The 14,088-nt window shown below is 42.7% G+C and overlaps 1 protein-coding gene across 1 annotated transcript in view; it reads left to right on the top strand.

Annotated features, from left to right (window-relative positions):
• Positions 1-14,088, top strand: part of si:ch211-132g1.7 (prostaglandin F2 receptor negative regulator) — a 317,262-nt gene that overhangs the window by 96,352 nt on the left and 206,822 nt on the right. The gene's annotated exons all lie outside the window — the stretch shown is intronic.

The raw sequence follows: 14,088 nt of genomic DNA, 5'->3' as shown, positions 1-14,088 counted from the left end.
CTGATTGAAATCATTTTTCTGGTGGCAAAACTACCTAATCTGTCAGTCTCTGGTGGATTTGGGGCTGTGATGGAATGAGTGGACAACCACTGAATGTGGATGTGGAGTGTTTCCAGACTCAAACAGAAGATTTACAGATAATGCATGGATAAAACTAATGTTTACCGGACATCCACTGGCAAGGAAAAAAGAGGTAAGCAAATGCACAACCACTGGGAAACCCCTGTCTGATGTCCACTCAAAGTTTTGAGCATGCACAAAACTTTCAGATGGAGTCCAAAGACATCGGATGACAGAGAACACATTACACAAATGAGAAAAGGATTTGTACAGGACAAGAACTGACACCAGTGGATATCAAAATTTCATATTGGTTACTCCTTCATTTTTTCAATCCGTCTCAGTGTGACAGCTGCTTTAAAATGCCTCATGGCATTTACTCAGCTCAAGTGGAATTATTTAAAGTTCCATTCAAATTGTTACCCTAATTTTTAAAATTTGAAGTAATGTATCCTCGTATCGAGTGGAGCTTACGAGGTCTGTGAGAAAAGTATTGTATCTTTTTATTTTTTTCAAAACTATATGGATTTGATTCATATGTTTTTACATCAGCCAAGCTTGAACCTTCGTGCGCATGTGTGAGTTTTTCCACGCATGTCGGTTGCGTCATTCGCCTGTGAGCACGCCTTGTGGGAGGAGTGGTCCAGCCCCCTCGTCGGATTTTCATTGTCAGGAAATGGCGGAATGATTTGGGCTTTTTTTCCATCAGAATGTTTTCAGAAACTGTTAGAGACAAGCAGCTGGAAACCATTCGAAAAATTTATCTGGCTTTCGGTGAAAATGTTACGGGCTTCACAGAGAATAAGGAGTGTTACTACAGCTTTAAGGACGCCCCACAATGGCGCACGTCGCGCCGTGCTCCGAGCTGCCATCGAGAGGCAGAAAACACCACATCATTTCTAAACGTATCACTGTGTGGAGCTGGGACCGTCGTGAGCAATTTCTCTGGTTATCACAAGAGCTGGACATCAGTCATTTTCCGGCAGATTTCACTTTTAACAAGAGATTTTGTCATGGAAAGCCGCGCAGAGGCTTTGCGCGTCAGGACCGATTCGCTGATCGAGCGAGACAAAGGAACACCTCCGTTTCGGAGTGCCAGGGGACAAGTTGGGGCATGCCCAGCTCTCCACAATTTCTCTTATACTCACTGGGCTGGTAAGCATTGAAAGCCGAGATAGGCATGTCCCAACTTGTCCCCTGGCACTCCGAAACCTAATCAGAATACACCACGGATGGTTCAGAAGTAATTCAGATAATTTGCCATTTCAGATGCCATAACGTTATCAGATGTTAACCGAAGTTCTCTATGAAAGTACATAGTACTTACATAGTACATAGAACCCCCAACACACACACACACACACACACACACACACACACACACACACACACACACACACACGCATGCCCAGCTCTCCACAATTTCTCTTATACTCACTGGGCTGGTAAGCATTGAAAGCCGAGATAGGCATGTCCCAACTTGTCCCCTGGCACTCCGAAACCTAATCAGAATACACCATGGATGGTTCAGAAGTAATTCAGATAATTTGCCATTTCAGATGCCATAACGTTATCAGATGTTAACCGAAGTTCTCTATGAAAGTACATAGTACTTACATAGTACATAGAACCCCCAACACACACACACACACACACACACACACACACACACACACACACACACACACACACACACACACACACACACACACACACACACACACACACACACACACACACACACACACACACACACACACACACACTTGTCATTGAGGAGGAACCATGTTTATTTCTGCTTCAAAGTTGAACACTTTAAAATTGGCTTCTATAGGAATGTGCTCCATTTTTGAGTCGTCAAGCAGCCCGTCAAGGGACTCCACTTCTGGCTTGAGACCAAAATACGGGCTCGAGTGTTGCCGCTTGGTGGTAACTGACACTGGTGTATGGCCCAGCTCTACCTTGATGACCAAAACAAGTTTTTTGTACCGAACTGGCAACATGTTTATTTCTGCCAATGGACAGATGTTCACCAATATCTTAATATGTAAAGCTGTGTGTGTGTGTGTGTGTGTGTGTGTGTGTGTGTGTGTGTGTGTGTGTGTGTGTGTGTGTGTGTGTGTGTGTGTGTGTGTTCACTATGCATGCCCACAGTAATAAAGCAATCAACAACAAAGTTGATATGGTGATTGGTGCCGCCAAGGGGGAGGTCACTGCGGCCCTTAGGTTGAAAGCGTATGTGTGTGAATACACACACACACAGGGTCAGCCTTATATATTAGATCATGAACCGCTCACTGGAACCCTTATTTTCACAGTTCACATGGCAAGCATGACACTTTAGTTACTACGTAGTAGCGGCTGGCTAGGGTGCACTTTAATTACAATCCGAACAGGCCAGCGTGTGCCGCGTGCGAGTTAAGGTGCGCGTTTTTTCAATTAAAATACACCTGCTATGTACGGTATGCCAGAGCATTGCAGTGATATGACATGCTGTCACCTTTTATCATCATTCACTTGAGTCTCATGAATGTCACAAATTGCTCTATGAAAATTGATGACAACATACACAATTTCAATTTCTTGTCATTTATATAGCGCCAAATCACAACAGAGTTGCCTCAAGGCGCTTCACACAAGTAAGGTCTAACCTTACTAACCCCCAGAGCAACAGTGGTAAGGAAAAACTCCCTTTGAGGAAGAAACCTCAAGCAGACCAGACTCAAAGGGGTGACCCTCTGCTTGGGCCATGCTACAGACACAAATTACAAAACAATACACAGAACAATTCACAAAATGAATATACAGGAAATGCTGTTGGTGCACAGGACAGAAGGGTCTTCAGCACAAATACAACTCCAACATACACACAATGCAGTGCACCTTACTACACTTTAACTAAAGTGACATGAAATATATAATGACATAGTTAAGTCATCTGTATTACAGTATAGTCCTGTGTTGACCTTCTAATCATGAGGAATTTAAGCTTGAGATCAACAGCTGAAGATGGCATTTCCTGGTACATACATTAGATGTGTTAACTGACTGAACATTGTATCGAACCACCAAGTTAAAAAAAAGAAAAAAAAAGGAATAACAAATATAGCAATTAAATATTAGTTTTATATTTCTTGATTGCAATACCTGCATCTGACCTGTTCCTCACTGCCATCAAATCGATGGTTTCTTATTTGGTTTTACTTGGACAGTTATTTCTTTTAGTCATTTAGTGTTTCAGAGGGTTGCTCTGTTCAGCCTCCTCTTCAGGAGCTGAAGTGTATGCTGAGTTGGGTTAAGGTCTGGTTACTAATTTGGTCCATCTAGAAGCTTTCCCCAGATGAAGTCCTTTGCTGAATTGGTGGTGTGTTTTGGATCATTGTCTTGCTGCATAATGAAGTTCCTCCTGATTAATTTGAATGCATTTCTATGTAAATTGGCAGCCAACATGTTCCCATAGACTTCTTACTTCATTCTGAGACTACCATTACATCAACAGCAAAAATTTGAGACCTGTTTCAGAAAATACCATGCAAGCCCAAATTATAACTCTGTCTCCACCATGTTTAACTGATGAGCTTGTATGTTTTGGATCGGTAAGGAAATGTTTACTAGTTTCACAGTAAACTCTTATCAAATACCAGACTGTTAATATTACCATTTCAGTTCAATTTAATTCAATTCAGTTCAGTGTACTTATATTGCACCAAATCACAACAATGCTGCCTCAAGGTGCTGCACATGAGGTCTGACCTTACCAACCCCATTTGACCATTTCAGTTTTTACTTATTAAAATAATGTGACTTAAATGGATTTTGCAGTTAATCTCATCAGGATTGTACAATTCGGAATGCATCTCCCCAATATTTAGCCACTCTGGTTCAGTCATGGACTTTTGAGCATGTTCAAAACCTCAGACTGTCCAGGTACACTTAATTGAGTTCTTGTATCTTGGAAACACTACTTTCAAACACCAAGGTGTTTTGAGAACATTATTTTCAGTAAAAAGCATTAACAAATGTAGCAGAAAGTTGTGTTTTAGGATATGTTGAAATTATCACTTGTGGATAATTTTACCTCGAATATTGGGGCACCACCTATGACTGAATGGTCATAATATCAATGATTTTAGGTTCAGTCAATAGGAAATATTAAATCAGTCTCTAATCTTACAGTCGTAAGTCCTATACAGGTTTGAGTCTGACTCCTCTGTAAAACCATACTATCACAGACAACTTCATACGTTTAGAACATTTATTTAACTCAGTTAGGAGTTGAATAACAGGACATATCACAGTAAGCAATTTGATGATGATGAAGTTCAATGAAAAATTATTATGACATTTATGTAATTTGGTTTTAGTTGCGGGAGTTTAAGAATGAATTATGTCCTAGTCATCAGGGCATTCACTTTGGTATTCATTATTATGAGATCTTGTTAATGACGGGGAATAGAATTAAATAAAGCTGCGCTGCTTATTTATGATACACAAAACCCAGGTCTTACTTTGATGCGCAATGCAGATGGATCTGTGTGAGGTCAGATGCTGGTAGCCGTCTTGTTTCCAGTCGATGAATCGTGCGTCTGCAACAGCTGCTTCAGGGACCTTGGTAAAGGGACTTTGCCAGTCACTGCGCCCGGTTTCGTTGGTTACCAGGGGCAATTTGAGTGGTTATGCTGTGACTTGTGATGGCGTTTCGAAGTGCTCTCGGCTCAAGCTGACCTGGATGTATATATCTCTGCAGCGCTTGTTGTCTGGGATCATCAGAATAAATGTTTGAGTGTCTTTATTCTCTATTCCCCAAAAACAAAAATTTGTCTTTCGTCATCACCTTTGGAAGCCAGGTCAAATAAAAAACTCGATACAAAAATAGTTGACTTTGTAAGAAAAATGTTCATGAGATGAATTTGGATTTTATTAAGAAAAAGGTTTTAACTTGAAAAATCATCAAAGGAAGTTATTAGCGCCTGCGTGATAAGTTTACAAAAGTTGAGTTAGAAGTTAACTGTGGAAGGAAGAAACAGTAATTTCTTTTTGCGTGCACAGACAAGAAATCAATTCAAACAACACATGGTTGCAAGAACAAAGGGTCATAAAAATTGGATGGCGAGGCGAGCGTCTCAAGACCCAAGAAAAGAGAAAAAGCAAGCAGAAGAGCGTAAGAGCGAAGAGCAAGAGAGCGAGTTCCCCAGAGGCACATGCTTTTAAAGGCTTAAAAGCTCCACCCCCAAGAATTCTGGGTACTGTAGTTTTCTTTCTGTTTCTTTGTCTAGTTTTAGAATAAATCAGTGTCCACTTCTTAAATTCCCGCTTAAACCAAGCAAGTTCTGAATTACAAATCTCTTGTAAACAATTTCCTTAAAATACCACACAGCACAATCATATATGGAAAGAGCACACATTTGATGAACTTTCTACAATCAATGATGAGAAAAGAAAATACATGATATATAAATTCCATGTGTGAGGTTAAATGATCACGTTTGTTTTTTTCCTTTTTTTCTTGTTACAACAAACCGTAGTACCACTTTTAAAATATAATCTTCAACTTTATAACATTCACGAATTGGGCACATGTCCTTCCCCAATTCGCCAAAAGGGGTCACTCTTGTTCCACGTACTGGAAGAAGCTGGTTTTTGGATTTCATCATAAAACATGAAATCCGTCAATCTGAGGCCAGTTTTGAACAGAAAAACTGTATTGTGATCTACAATTTGATGGCAGTTCTCCTGTGATTCAAGGATTCAAAGGAGTTTATTGTCATATGCACATAGGAACATGTTCCCTGCACAATGAAATGTGTTTACTGCATTTAACCCATCCTAATTGCCAGTTACGAGCAGAGGTCGCCTTTACGGCGCCCGGGGACCCAGCTCTAGATGTATGTCTCTGCCCTGAGTCACGAGCAGGACTGAGCAAACCTTGACCGACTTCATCAATCAATTTCAATCAATTTTATTTATATAGCGCCAAATCACAACAAACAGTTGCCCCAAGGCGCTTTATATTGTAAGGCAAGGCCATACAATAATTACGTAAAAACCCCAACGGTCAAAACGACCCCCCTGTGAGCAAGCACTTGGCGACAGTGGGAAGGAAAAACTCCCTTTTAACAGGAAGAAACCTCCAGCAGAACCAGGCTCAGGGAGGGGCAGTCTTCTGCTGGGACTGGATGGGGCTGAGGGAGAGAACCAGGAAAAAGACATGCTGTGGAGGGGAGCAGAGATCAATCACTAATGATTAAATGCAGAGTGGTGCATACAGAGCAAAAAGAGAAAGAAACACTCAGTGCATCATGGGAACCCCCCAGCAGTCTAAGTCTATAGCAGCATATCTAAGGGATGGTTCAGGGTCACCTCATCCAGCCTTAACTATAAGCTTTAGCAAAAAGGAAAGTTTTAAGCCTAATCTTAAAAGTAGAGAGGGTGTCTGTCTCCCTGATCCGAATTGGGAGCTGGTTCCACAGGAGAGGAGCCTGAAAGCTGAAAGCTCTGCCTCCCATTCTACTCTTACAAACCCTAGGAACTAGAAGTAAGCCTGCAGTCTGAGAGCGAAGCGCTCTATTGGGGTGATATGGTACTATGAGGTCCCTAAGATAAGATGGGACCTGATTATTCAAAACCTTATAAGTAAGAAGAAGAATTTTAAATTCTATTCTAGAATTAACAGGAAGCCAATGAAGAGAGGCCAATATGGGTGAGATATGCTCTCTCCTTCTAGTCCCCGTTAGTACTCTAGCTGCAGCATTTTGAATTAACTGAAGGCTTTTCAGGGAACTTTTAGGACAACCTGATAATAATGAATTACAATAGTCCAGCCTAGAGGAAATAAATGCATGAATTAGTTTTTCAGCATCACTCTGAGACAAGACCTTTCTAATTTTAGAGATATTGTGTAAATGCAAAAAAGCAGTCCTACATATTTGTTTAATATGCGCTTTGAATGACATATCCTGATCAAAAATGACTCCAAGATTTCTCACAGTATTACTAGAGGTCAGGGTAATGCCATCCAGAGTAAGGATCTGGTTAGACACCATGTTTCTAAGATTTGTGGGGCCAAGTACAATAACTTCAGTTTTATCTGAGTTTAAAAGCAGGAATTAGAGGTCATCCATGTCTTTATGTCTGTAAGACAATCCTGCAGTTTAGCTAATTGGTGTGTGTCCTCTGGCTTCATGGATAGATAAAGCTGGGTATCATCTGCGTAACAATGAAAATTTAAGCAATGCCGTCTAATAATACTGCCTAAGGGAAGCATGTATAAAGTGAATAAAATTGGTCCTAGCACAGAACCTTGTGGAACTCCATAATTAACCTTAGTCTGTGAAGAAGATTCCCCATTTACATGAACAAATTGTAATCTGTTAGATACATATGATTCAAACCACCGCAGCGCAGTGCCTTTAATACCTATGGCATGCTCTAATCTCTGTAATAAACTTTTATAGTCAACAGTATCAAAAGCAGCACTGAGGTCTAACAGAACAAGCACAGAGATGAGTCCACTGTCTGAGGCCATAAGAAGATCATTTGTAACCTTCACTAATGCTGTTTCTGTACTATGATGAATTCTAAAACCTGACTGAAACTCTTCAAATAGACCATTCCTCTGCAGATGATCAGTTAGCTGTTTTACAACTACCCTTTCAAGAATTTTTGAGAGAAAAGGAAGGTTGGAGATTGGCCTATAATTAGCTAAGATAGCTGGGTCAAGTGTTGGCTTTTTAAGTAATGGTTTAATTACTGCCACCTTAAAAGCCTGTGGTACATAGCCAACTAATAAAGATAGATTGATCATATTTAAGATCGAAGCATTAAATAGTGGTAGGGCTTCCTTGAGCAGCCTGGTAGATATGGGGTCTAATAGACATGTTGATGGTTTGGATGAAGTAACTAATGAAAATAACTCAGACAGAACAATCTGAGAGAAAGAGTCTAACCAAATACCGGCATCACTGAAAGCAGCCAAGCACTAAGTCAGACAAAAGGTCTGAAAATTCAGAGAAACTCACAGTTACGACCAGGAGGACGATAGATAACAACAAATAAAACTGTTTTTTGGGACTTCCAATTTGGATGGACAAGACTAAGAGTCAAGCTTTCAAATGAATTAAAGCTCTGTCTGGGTTTTTGATTAATTAATAAGCTGGAATGGAAGATTGCTGCTAATCCTCCGCCTCGGCCCGTGCTACGAGCATTCTGGCAGTTAGTGTGACTCGGGGGTGTTGACTCATTTAAACTAACATATTCATCCTGCTGTAACCAGGTTTCTGTAAGGCAGAATAAATCAATATGTTGATCAATTATTATATCATTTACTAATAGGGACTTAGAAGAGAGAGACCTAATGTTTAATAGACCACATTTAACTGTTTTAGTCTGTGGTGCAGTTGAAGGTGCTATATTATTTTTGCTTTTTGAATTTTTATGCTTAAATAGATTTTTGCTGGTTATTGGTGGTCGGGGAGCAGGCACCGTCTCTACGGGGATGGGTTAATGAGGGGATGGCAGGGGGAGAGAAGCTGCAGAGAGGTGTGTAAGACTACAACTCTGCTTCCTGGTCCCAACCCTGGATAGTCACGGTTTGGAGGATTTAAGAAAATTGGCCAGATTTCTAGAAATGAGAGCTGCTCCATCCAAAGTGGGATGGATGCCGTCTCTCCTAACAAGACCAGGTTTTCCCCAGAAGCTTTGCCAATTATCTATGAAGCCCACCTCATTTTTTGGACACCACTCAGACAGTCAGCAATTCAAGGAGAACATGCGGCTAAACATGTCACTCCCGGTCCGATTGCTCTAGCTCTTAGCCGGTTTAGCATGGCGGCTTCTCCTGTCTCTCCCGCACTTTTCTGCTCTGGGTGTGAAATGTTTAGTTATTCCTCGGCCCTCCTTTAGCAGTAATGGTACTTGTAATAAGTGTAGGTTATTCGTAGCTTTGGAGGCCAGGCTGGGCGAATTGGAGACTCGGCTCCGCTCGGCTCCCGGTCCAGACTTCATGACACACTTAAGAAACAACAACAAACATAAGCCGGTCCGGTACATAAACACACATAAAAGCACACACAAGGAAAGTATTGGGAAAGAAAAAAACCTCCATTGCTGCTGTGTTGAACACACACAGCAGCACTGAAGCAGAAAAACCCCATAAGCACAGAAAACGGTCACAGGAAAACAGTCAGACAACAGACGACAGCGGAGACTTGAATGTGTCCAGTGTTCAGACAGACAGCCCGAAGGCCGCCCTTGACGCCATCAACAGGCCTTATCTGTCCATCCTGGGGTGGGGGATCCCAGTCCTGATCAGTTCCTCAGAGTCCAAGGTCCCACAGTCAACATCACAGGACTGGGACAGGGAAAGACAAGAGAGGCGGGGTAAGACGAAGGAGCGAGGCATCAGGAGTGTTCTTCGGGGGGAGGATTTATCCCAGCGGCCTTGAAGGGCAGCTGGTGTTTGGAAACCAAATAGATATCCAGATAACAGACGCCTTAAAGATTTCCACTGTCTGAAACTTCAGAGTGGCTCCCAAATACATCTGAATAGAGGAGAAGAGATGTGGTCATTACTGACGATCAAAGCGGTTTCCAGTGCAGCCATTCTCCCCGAGATGGATTCCAACGTGCGGTAACACCCGCCGACTGAGCTGACACTGCCCTTCCAATTGAATCGATCATGTGGGCAGCCTGAACGGGCCAATTAATGCCGCCTCCACCTTCTTAATTTTCCGGTAAACCAGTGCTATGGCCGCTCCACACAGCAGTGCTATGGCCGCTCCACACAGCAGAAACCCAGTCACCACAGCTCCAAATAAGTAAACATCTTCACTAACGTCCTCCACAGACAACGTGTACAGGCACATGACTTGCCACCTCCTCCAGCTGTTCATCAGGTAACCGCCACATGGTCCTAGCAGGACAGGTGGGGTCCTCTGCTCCTGATGTCTTGTAGAAAATAGTGTCAATTGCATCCAGAGACCACTTGAATAGATCCATTTTGCCGTTTCCAGAGGAGCAGGGCTGGCAGCCTCACAGACAAACACGCTACAGTAGCATGAAAGTTGGGGAGGGAGGAGGAGAGAAAAATGCGACCGTCCCGACTGAGAGCAAGAAGGCAAAAAAGAATTGGAATTTTGCTGTGAAAACACAGTTCTGGGACTTTGGGGAAAAGTATGTCCATCTGGTTTCTGTGTTTTTAGAGGAAGGAGGAGGGTGCTGACCATCTGGCTTTGGGAGCTGACAAGGGCTAAACTCTTATTGAAGAATGCACTTTGGGGAGTCTTAAATCCTGATAGTGGTGAGTTTTATGACACCTGGCCATGCTGTGTTAGACTCAGGAAAAATATCCTTTGGCACCTAGTAGATATATTCCAGACCTTGAGCTGTGCTGGGTTCTTCTTTGAAGAATACTTTGACCTTTTCCTTAATGCAAACTTAGGAGGTTGCATATTGGAGACAGGCTTCTCACTACACAAATGTAGTAGTCCCTGAAATTCTCCCTACCACATGTAGGTACTTTTTTTTTTAAGCCAGCACCACACCTTATTTTCGAAGTCCCAATATCTCAAAATAGTGAAGCTAAAGGCTGAAATGTTGCATGGTGTTACTGGAATAACATTGTTTTGTGAAAGTATGACGCACATTGGAGATGTTGAGTCCCAATCTGGTGATTTCGCACGGACTGATCCAACCATATAACTAGGGTTCTGTATCGAGAAGCCGTTCTTTCGGGTATTGTTAAGAAATGATTCGAACCACTGATTTCAATAGTCTTTATGCCTAACGATTCCCTTATCAGTCCTTCAGAGCGGCCGTTGTTTTTGAGAGTGTTTGTCAGGAAAATTATCATTTCTCTGTTGATTACAGGCCCTGCAGTGGCTCTGTAATCAAACTGCTTCTGCAGCTGACTCCACTTTGAAGCATGAACCATGAAGAAATGCTTCAATCCGCTGGCTCGTTGCTTCTTTGATTTGCTGCTCTTCAGAAGTGGCAAGTCGCTTCTTAACCCCTCACAAAGCCATTAAAATATGTCATTCGTGAGTCATTTTTGTGTGGATTAAAGTCAGTAATTGGGACTTTTGTCTTGTTGCAGTCAAGAAATGAGAATCGTCCTCTGTTCTGTTGGCACAGCTTCAAACACTGCGCGGCTGTCTGCCGAGACAGTCGGGTCGGAATGAATAACTTCAAAACGAATTGCCACTTTAAATGAAATGGCACCTGTTTCCACACGTTGTAATACAGACAATAAACTACAGTCGACTAAACATTTTTTTCCCTCCCAAATGAGACATCCTGCATTGCTCTATGAATTGCATCCATGACGTGTAGCACAGCCAGCTGCAAGAGCTCAGATGCATGGAAGACTTCATGCCAGTAATGTCTGAAAGGGAAATGCTTTTGACAAAAAACTATAGATTTTGTTATTTCTATTTTATCCAGAGATCAAGGATCCACCATGTAGAGTTTATTATGTCCAGAGTTTCTCTTCTCCTTGTTGGTCTGGGTGCTTGTCTCCGGGTGCGTTCACAAAAATTAGGTTGTAGTACCCCCAAAACTCCCATCTTGGCAATACCGTGATGCAGGTATCGTTTCGGGCAGGCGCTGGGAGTATTACTTCTTCTTCCCAGTAACCCTGTTGGTTGTAGCCTGGTAGGGGGTGTGCATCCTCATGCGCAATACCAGGCTGGTTCTTCTCTCCGGGCATCGCTTGTATCCATGTGCAACTTACATTCTTCTTTCTTCAAGTGTCGAATTTGTAGCGTGATCCCTTCATCCTGGTCAGTAGACAGTATCGCTTGGAGAACCTCTGTTCCAGCAGTCAGGTTCCCTTTCACAGTGATATTTAAAATGGCATCAGTTCCATTCAAGGCTTGCCTCAAGTCTTCTAGCCCTTGCTTCTGTGTCAAGTTTGCTGTGTGATTTCTTCCCCAAATGATGAAGATGGTTCTTGGTTCTACTACCCAGCAGGCCTGCCGAGTAGTTTTGGTTGTACCGTGTTGGACCCTGATACGGGTTAGGGCCCAAGGGTGGCTAATGTAATGGTAGAGGATGGCTAAGACTATAGCAAGTCCCATTGTTGCTGCCATAATCTTGATCATTATTGGGTAGGGAGAGTTCCCATGGGATAAAAAAGCTTTTCAACCTACCATCCGTGGTTCTCAAGAACAGGTACCTAAGTGGTTCCACTCTACTGTATTCTACTCTTCTATTCTACTCTTGTCTTTTTTATTTAGATATTTGGATATACCTTAGTATACACTAGAGTTCTACCTTCGAATTGGAATGTATTATAGAAGACATACCTTACTGAATTTTCATTAATCATAAAATATGCTCTTCAACACCTTCTTCTCCAAATTCATCAAGGTCTGGTGGTGAGAGTCCTGGAGGCCTCCTCCAGTGTTGGGGTATTAACAGTGCTATTTCCATTTTTATTCATTTGAGTACCACCAAACTTGATTGTCCTCTTATGACTTTAATTCTTTGTTTTTGCGTTTGGCTCTTTTCTTCTTCTTTGTCCCCGTTATGTGATTAAGGCTCCTCCTCCTGATGTACTGGTGACTCGTCATTTGAGGAGGGCCTTAAATATAGGAGATGGGTATCTAAATTTAGGGTCTATCCCTCTCCACACCCACTTCCAGGAAGTGACCACCATGTGATCTGGTCTGGGTAATGGCCCTTCAAGAAGTCGTCTGCCCAGTAAATCAAGGCTCAGGATGTGATTTTTATGGTGTCGGACCTCCATAACTGAATTGCAAACTATCCAGAACCCTTCCCCATTGTCTCTGGTTTGCAACACCTCAGTATAGAGAGGGGCTGGTGTGAGCCATGACCCATCTTTTTGTTCTGTACAGAGTTGTAACATCATAGCCCGAATACTGTACCATAGGCTGCTCTGGAAGAGGTGGCGATATGCTGGATCACTGACAGGCGACAGGTTCCTGTTCCTGTCAAGTACTCGGTCAGTTACATGCAACCTTAGGTGCTGGGTCTATTTTTCTTTCACAGAGCTGTTGATTCATTTAGGGGCTGTTGGTTCAGATTACTAAGGGTTCCAAACATATGTTGACATGGATCCCTTGTACTGGATCTGCATAGTTGGGGCCCATCTTAATTTGAATCTCATATCGCTAATCTGTACATGGACTGTGTTCAGTATCCATGGGGATGATTTTGGGCATCTGGGGACAGGCTGGAATCGCCATGTTGGGTCGTAATGGCGATACCTTTTGCAGGTGTACTCCATCTATCACCACCCTTTGATGTTTAGACTGTCGGGGGTCAGGAGGTCTACATTCCTCTTGTGTTCATGGTTACTGACAAAATATTCTCCTGAGCCCAAACACCTTCTTTGGCCAGTTCAGATGTATTCTCTCATTGGGCAAATCTAAATATGGATAATTTCTCCCTCGGCTATTTACAGTATGTGGGTCTATCCTTTGAGCTCTTCTCATTTCCACAGTCAGCTCCTCCCGTCCTTGGCTTACTTCTTTTTGTGAGGATTTCTCTTGGATCCCCACTTTACGCGGAAGCACAATTTTGAGCGCTTGGTGGACTCCTCTCCTGTTGATATTGGGGCTTCTACTGGCTTCTTGTTGATCACTACTTTCACATCAGCTCGCACTGAGTAGATCCCTCTGTATGGCACCACCACCATCTGGGCAATTATTCTAACCCTTACTGTTTGGTCCAGCCTTATAGGCTTGTCTGTTCTACCAGCCACACCTCCTGGAATCTGCAACACTCCGTTCCTTCACCATGCCTCAGCAATCACATAATACTCCACTGTCTTTACCTTGGGTTTAGTCCCAGCAGTGGCCCAGGCATCGAGGCCAGTAGTGTAGTAGTCCAAGGCAGTAATTTATGCTCCTTCGTCCCTTGGTACTTCTGGCGAATCTTCTGACTTAATGTCAGATCTGTTTACCACTTCTTCAACCAACCTCGTCCAGGTAGTCAGCTCCCACGGGCCTTCCCATCCTTCAGCCTGAGCCAACTCCCGGCTATCACCCGGTAGCTCTTTCATCCTTG

The sequence above is a fragment of the Thalassophryne amazonica genome, chromosome 1 (assembly GCF_902500255.1).
Source record: "Thalassophryne amazonica chromosome 1, fThaAma1.1, whole genome shotgun sequence".
Classification (NCBI taxonomy): Eukaryota; Metazoa; Chordata; class Actinopteri; order Batrachoidiformes; family Batrachoididae; genus Thalassophryne; species Thalassophryne amazonica.
This window is presented reverse-complemented; position numbering and strand designations above follow the sequence as displayed.